This window comes from Crocuta crocuta, unplaced genomic scaffold (assembly GCF_008692635.1).
Source record: "Crocuta crocuta isolate KB4526 unplaced genomic scaffold, BGI_CrCroc_1.0 scaffold129, whole genome shotgun sequence".
Classification (NCBI taxonomy): Eukaryota; Metazoa; Chordata; class Mammalia; order Carnivora; family Hyaenidae; genus Crocuta; species Crocuta crocuta.
This window is the reverse complement of record NW_027551571.1, coordinates 12,512,052-12,519,248: the sequence shown is the minus strand read 5'-3', so window position 1 is coordinate 12,519,248 and position 7,197 is coordinate 12,512,052. Positions and strand designations below refer to the sequence as shown.

The following is a 7,197-nucleotide window of genomic DNA, read 5'->3' as shown; positions in this document are numbered from 1 at the left end:
GGGAGTACGTTGGGGGGGGGGGATCAGTTCCAGGCCCCTCCCCCAGCTTCTGGTGGCTCCTTGGCTTCTGGTAATGTGCAGTGTCACAAGAGGGTGGTTCTAGTTCTGAGGACAACGGCTAGGGTTTCGATCGAAATTTCAATTTTAATAATAATCAAGAACAAGCATCACTTCTCCAGGAAGTTGTCCCTGACTCTCATTGGCTGAGTTGAATCTTCTTCCTCTCCATTTGGGTTTCCTCCTAACATAACACTTACTGTGTCCCTGTGATTGTCTGTCCTCCGCATGAGGCTGTGTGCTTCCTAAGGATGAGGTCTGCGTCTTGGTCACCACGCTAATACACACGCTGGTACACGGTTTGTGAATGTTTTTACATGAATGAATGAATCAATGAAGAAGTGAGTGAATGAATCAATGTAATGATTCATAAAAGAAAATTCAAACCAAGATGTTAGTAGTGGCTTATTAGTATAGTAATTTGGAAGAATGACATATTTACAATTTTGCCAAGAATATGCTTTCTTTAATTTTATTATCTTGATTGCAGGAGTCCTTGTTTGGGCAAATTTAAAAATATAGTGAGTACTGCTCACTTCTTATAAGGTTACATTTTCTAGCAAATGTACTTTAAAACACAACTGAGGGGTGCCTTGGGTGGCTCAGGTGGTTGATCATTTGACTCTTGATTTTGTCTCAGGTCATGATGGCAGGGCCGTGGGCTTAGGCCCAGCATCTGGCTCCGTGCTGAGTGTGGAGCCTGCTTGAGATTCTCTTTCCTTTTCCCTTTGCCCCTCCCCCACTCACTCTCTTGCTGTCTCTCTCAAAAGCAAACAACAAACAAACAAACCAACAAACAAACCCATGCCCAAGGCTTTTCCCACAGAACCGGCTGCTTTCTTCTCTGGAGTAAGAATGAGAGCTCATTTATGGCAAATCATGAAGGATGCAGGATATACCCAAAACAGAATCTGTTGTCAGGAATACTGTTAATTAAATTATTCCAGTCTAACTTGTATATGTATGGAGACAAGGCCTTGCACAAAGACAGGATGATAAGCAAGATAACATTCTGGAATCCAAACACATGATTCTAAAAAATAGCAGGAGGTCTGTAGACAAATCTATCGCTGCTTTTTCTTCCAAAAAGCAGGCACCACTAACACAGGGGAGGTATTTTGCTCATTTTTCAGGAAACTGAAAGGCAAAGATGCTTTAAAATGCAGAGATATATCCCTGTGCATATTTATTAAGAAAATGCATTTTCATGGAATACGTGCTGTGCTCCATGTTTGGTGCTTTGGGGAGAAAGGAGATGTCAAAATAAAGCCCTTACCTCACAGGTAAGGTGGGAGAAATTGAATACCTCTCATTCTAACATGGGAGAAAAAAAGAACGCCATATAGTTGTAATATCAGACAGGAGGTGGTTCCTGCAATAAAAGGCTCTCAGTATGATAGTAAATTAAATGGAGAATTGGTCATTGGGAAAGTGATATTGAACAGATGTCCAAAAAAGATGAGGCTTTGCTAGGTAGAGATGTGAAGGAAGAAAATGAAGACCTGAGTAAAGGTTTAGGTGAAAATGGCCATAATCGGGGTAAGAAGTTTGATATTGACTTTAAAGGCCACTGCAAAGGGCCCCCTGGGTGTCTCACTCAGGTTAGCATCTGACTCCTGATTTTGGCTCAGGTCATGATTTCACAGTTCGTGGGACTGAGTCATGTGCATGGGACTGCACTGACAGTGCAGAGCCTGCTTGGGATTCTCTCTCTCCCTTCTTCCTCCTCTGCCCCTCCCCTGCTCTCTCTGCCTCTCTCTCAAAATAATAAATAAACATTTAAAAAATAAATGAATGCAACAGGAAGCCATATAATGTTTTTGAGAAAGTTTTTATGAGTGAAGCAACACTGTAGGAGAATTAATCTTTGAACAAAATTTAGGGTAATTGGACAGAGGAGAAGACTGGAAATAAGTATGGGAGACACACTGAACTGCAGAGTTGAGGGAGAGATGAAAAGAAAACATATCAGAGGGCATGTGATAAAGGACTGATGGAAAGTTCCAGTCCAAGGTGGCACCTAAGCACAAACTTTTGTCTCTGCACCTTCTAGCTACCCACCCACCCCTGCCACCAAATTCATGAAAAGTCCTGAAAGAACAGAGATCTGAAGAGACAACAAATCTGCCAATAAAATGGTAAAAGCCAAATATCTAGAAGAATGTCCATTCTCCATCTGTAGTTATCACCACTTGAAATCTCTAATTGGTGGATGAAATCCACCAACATGAAGAAAGTAAGATCGAGGTAAATGGGGAAAATAAAATAAAATAGTGATGTATTTTTTAAAGTCTATTTTATTCCATAATATAAAGATAATTTAAGCTATTAATAAGAAAAGAATATTTTAATAGTATTCTTTTTTTTTATATTTTTATTTATTTATTTTTTTTCTAGGAGAGAGAGAGACAGTGTGAGCAGGGGAGGGTCAGAGAGAGAGGGAGACACAGACCCTGAAATAGGCTCCAGGCTCTGAGCTGGCAGTCAGCACAGAGCCCGACGCGGGGCTCGAACCCACGAACCGCGAGATCATGACCCAAGCGAAAGTCGGACGCTTAACCGACTAAGCCACCCAGGTGCCCCTATTTTAATAGTATTCTTAGAGAAATTCAGGAAGCTATTATAAGATGGTATAAAATTTAAACAGAGAACAAAAAAGAACTCTAGGAAATTAAACATAAAGTCATGGTAATCTCCCAGAAAATAGAGCCAAATGAAAAAAAACTTTAAAATTGAGAAAATTACGAGATATAATTCTCGGTTTGGGAGGTTATAATTAGGTAGGGCTTCAGGCTCTGAGCTAGCTGTCAGCACAGACCCCGATGTGGGGCTCGAACCCACGAACTGTGAGATCATGACCTGAGCCAAAATCGGACGCTTAACCGACTGAGCCACCCAGGCGCCCCACCTTTGCTACATTTCAAAACGCTAATGACCAGCGCAAGCTCATAACACTTCAGGAAAANAGCTGTCAGCACAGACCCCGATGTGGGGCTCGAACCCACGAACTGTGAGATCATGACCTGAGCCAAAATCGGACGCTTAACCGACTGAGCCACCCAGGCACCCCACCTTTGTTACATTTCAAAACGCTAATGACCAGCGCAAGCTCATAACACTTCAGGAAAAAATAAATCACATACAAATGAGAACAACTCTCACTAAACATCTTAGCAGAAATGCTGGAGGTCAGAAGACAGGAGGGCAACGCCCTCACTGTCCTCAGGGCAAATTATTTGGAACATAAGATTCTACATCCCAATCCAGTGTAAGGGACAAGGAAGGGCACTTAGACATGAAATATCAAACTACCAGTAAATCCATTTTCAGTGTATCCTTTCTGAGGAAGTTATTTGAGAATACTTTCTAACATAATATAATGAAAGTCTAAGAAAGAGGGTAGATGTGAGATACTTGATATATGTCCTAACCCATGTCCCGAGGGGAAAAAGTTCCAGGATGACAGTTTCACGATTGGACTAGAAATTGATCAGGTCCAATTAAAACAAGAAGTCAGCGACTCCACAGAGCTATTTTTCTCAGGAAAGGAAACGTTCTAAGCAACAGGTAGAATGGATAAAGACATAGACATTTTAATGGAATGTAAAAGAATGTCTCTTCTCTTAATAAAAAGGATGATAGGAAACTATTTGAAAAGGAAAACTGGAAAAGTCATTGTTTAAACATGATACAAACTGAAATTAATAGATTGCTATAAAAGTGGACCCATTGGACTTGATTCTTAGAAACATTGTCTTTGAAATAACAAATAGGCCACAGGAAAGAAAATACAGCCCAGACCGTTATTAGGTTCTACATTGAACACTATTAAGGTAATAAAATTAGTATATTATCTATTTCTGTTTTTATTTAAGTATATTATATAAATGTTCAAAGATAATCAAGGAAATAAACAAAATGATAGCTTACTAACTATCAAAAGTTGGGAATAGAAAGAAGAAAAAATACACCTGCACTGAGTATCCACATCTTTCTAGCAAGGGGGAAATAGATACTTTTTATTAAATTTTTTTACATTTATTCATTTTTGAGAGACAGAGTGTGAGCAGGGGAGGGGCAGAGAGAGAGGAAAACACAGAATCTGAAGCAGCCTCCAGGCTCCAAGCTGTCAGCCCAGAGCCTGATGTGGGCCTCAAACCCAGGAACCGCGAGATCATGACCTGAGCCGAAGTTGGAGGCTCAACCAACTAAGCCACCCAGGTGCCCCAGTAAATAAATACTTCTTAAATAAACTTTAAAGAATGGCTAAAATGGCATCATTTCCTTGAGGTCTTGGGAGGAAGGGAGGGAGGTTTTGCCAACCAGTGCAGGATGCTGCATAGAAACAGAGTCTGAGGACAAGTAAAGACTATTGGTTTTGAGGAATAGGAAAGAAAGCATGGTCAGCTTTTCAGTAAACTGATAACAGAGTGGAGACCGAGGCAGCCAGATTACAAACATCAAGTGAGGAATGAGGGTGAGGGCATCAAGGCAGTGAGAACTTTTAAGAATGCTGATGATTCTATTGGTGGGAATGTGAACTGGCGCAGCCAGTATGGAAAAGAGTATGGAGGTTCCTCAAAAAACTAAAAATAGAGTTACCATAGGATCCAGCAATCCCACTGCTAGGTATTTACCTAAAGAAAATAAAAACAATAATTTGGAGAGATATATGTATCCTTATGTTTATTGCAGTGTTATTTACAATAGCCAAACTATGGAAGCAACCCAGTGTTCATCGATAGATGAATGGATAAAAGGAAGTGGTGTATGTACACACACACACACACACACACAGAGGAAAATTACTCAGCCATGAAAAAAAAAAAAGAAATTTTCCTATTTGCGACTGCATGAATGGACCTAGATGGTATTATGCTGAGTGAAATAAGTCAGTGAGAGAAAGACAAATGCCATATGATTTCACTCATATTTGGAATTTAAACAACAAAACAAATGAAAAAGAGAAAACAGAGAAAAACAAATAAATAGACTAAATACAGAGAATAAACTGATAGCTACCAGAGGGGAGGTAGGTGGGATAATGCATGAAATAGATAATGGAAATAAGAGTGCACTTATCATGATGAGCCCTAAATAACGTATAGAATTGTTGAATCACTAGTTTACACCTGAAACTAATATAAACACTGTATGTTACCTATATTTGAATTTTAAAAATAGTAAAATAAATAAAAGAATGATAATAAGATAAAACGTCAAAAAAAAAAGACTAGTGATTAAAGATAGGCACGGCACCCCACACAATCCTCTAGACAGAGCATCTGAGTGTGTGGAGTGCAGAACCGGGATTAGAACCTAGGTTTCTGGAACCTTCTTCTCAAGTTAATTCTGCTTCTAATTCCCCTTGGGTGTGGGTCTAATTACAACAGCGGTGAGGACAGAGACCTTGCACTTGCTGGGATATTTCTGGCAGTCTTCCTAAATTGTTGCCGAATCTGCAAAAGGCTGCATGGATTTTCCAAAGCGAGTCAAGGGCACGACTCTAAGCAAATCGAATGTTGATAAGACATCAAGAATTAATGAAATTCCCAGAAACTATTTTAAGTAATTCTCGATGTATTTATCCAAGTGGAAACAATGACTCACTTGATGTGGATAAATATTTTTACCAAATCTGTTTCTTTTGACCTTTTAATTTGAAGCCTAACTCATTTTGTTTGTTTTCCCGCTAAAAGCGTTTAGACTTCCTCTGAGAACATTAGATTAGTTATCAAATTTTTTTTGTATGAAACAATAAACTAAAGCATATTCAGTGAAAGATCTAAAGAAAATTTTTTTACATTATGTTAAAGATTATACATTTTTAAAAACCATTTTCAAATAACCAGTTTCTGATTAGGTTTTGTAATAAGATATCTAAGACCCTTTGACAAATGACTTTTGAGTCTCTGGGGCATAAAAATTGTCAAAAACAATGAAATTTAGACCATGCCCAATGTATGCAGAATGTAATCCCCTGGTATTTCCAAAATATTTCAACACTGTTCTCACTGAAGTCCTAGCAGGGCAGAATTTTTTTAAAAATGTTTTTTTTTTTAATTTATTTCTGAGAGAAAGACAGACAGCATGAGCAGGGGAGGGTCAGAGAGAGAGGGAGATACAGAATCTGAAACAGGCTCCAGGCTCTGAGCTGTCAGCACAGAGCCCGACGTGGGGCTTGAACCCACAAACCATGAAATCATGACCTGAGCTGAAGTCAGACGCTCAACCGACTGAGCCACCCAGGTGCCCCCTAGCAGGGCAACATTTTTAAGCTATACCAAACAGACTTAAGTCAATATTTCTTTTCAAAAGCTGTGTGATTTAAATCCTACCCTCGTGCTGGCTTCGGGAGCACATATACTAAAATTGGACCGATAAAGAGAAGACCGGCATCACCCCTGCGTAAGGATGACAGGCAAATTTGAGAAGTGTTCCATATTTTTCTGTCACCAGTGCCCAGGTGGCATGTCTGTACAGGCAGCAGAATCAGATTCAGAAGCAGCAGGGCAGGACTTAGTCTCCGACCTGGAAGTATTTCTCTAGGTACTTCCACTAGGCTCCTGCCCTCCCCAGGGCTATGGTCAGAGGGTGACAGGGGTGGGGACACCGGGGACATCACCTTTGCTATTTAGCAAATCTGGTGTTGCAGTTGTGTGGGATTTCAGTGTCAGGTGTGTGTGTGTGTGNGGGGTCTGGAATTTAATAAGCCATCTTTTTTCAGTAAATAATTGTTGACCACCTCCAAACACATAAATAAATAAATAAATAAATAAGTAAGTAAGTAAATAAATAAATATAAATCCTGCCCTTGAGGAAGTTACTTGCTCAATGTAGATAAAGAAAGAAACAAACCAAACCAAACCAGGAGGGAGGGAGAGAGATTACAAAGGAAGTGACTGCTAATCTCCAGGAGAAAACACTTCAAGTTTTACTTTCTTTCCTCAAGCAAACTGGTCAGTGCTCTCTCCTCTTGGTTTTTTCCTCCACATCTGATCCAGCAGGAAGTATAAACCAAAAATCGATGCCATTTGAATCTCCACCTTTTACACCTGAGCTGCAATCCTATGGAACCAGAAGCAGACCACAGCCATATCCTTCCTAGCCTGGAGATATTTCATTTTTATTCAAATGGGT

General features: G+C 39.8%; 1 non-coding gene across 1 annotated transcript; it reads left to right on the top strand.

Moving 5' to 3' along the window:
• Nucleotides 1–6,399: 6,399 nt before the first annotated feature.
• LOC144220745 (U6 spliceosomal RNA) lies at nucleotides 6,400–6,506 on the top strand. Its single transcript, XR_013331847.1, has one exon. It is a non-coding gene; the product is annotated as a U6 spliceosomal RNA (small nuclear RNA).
• The last annotated feature ends 691 nt before the right edge of the window (nucleotides 6,507–7,197 follow it).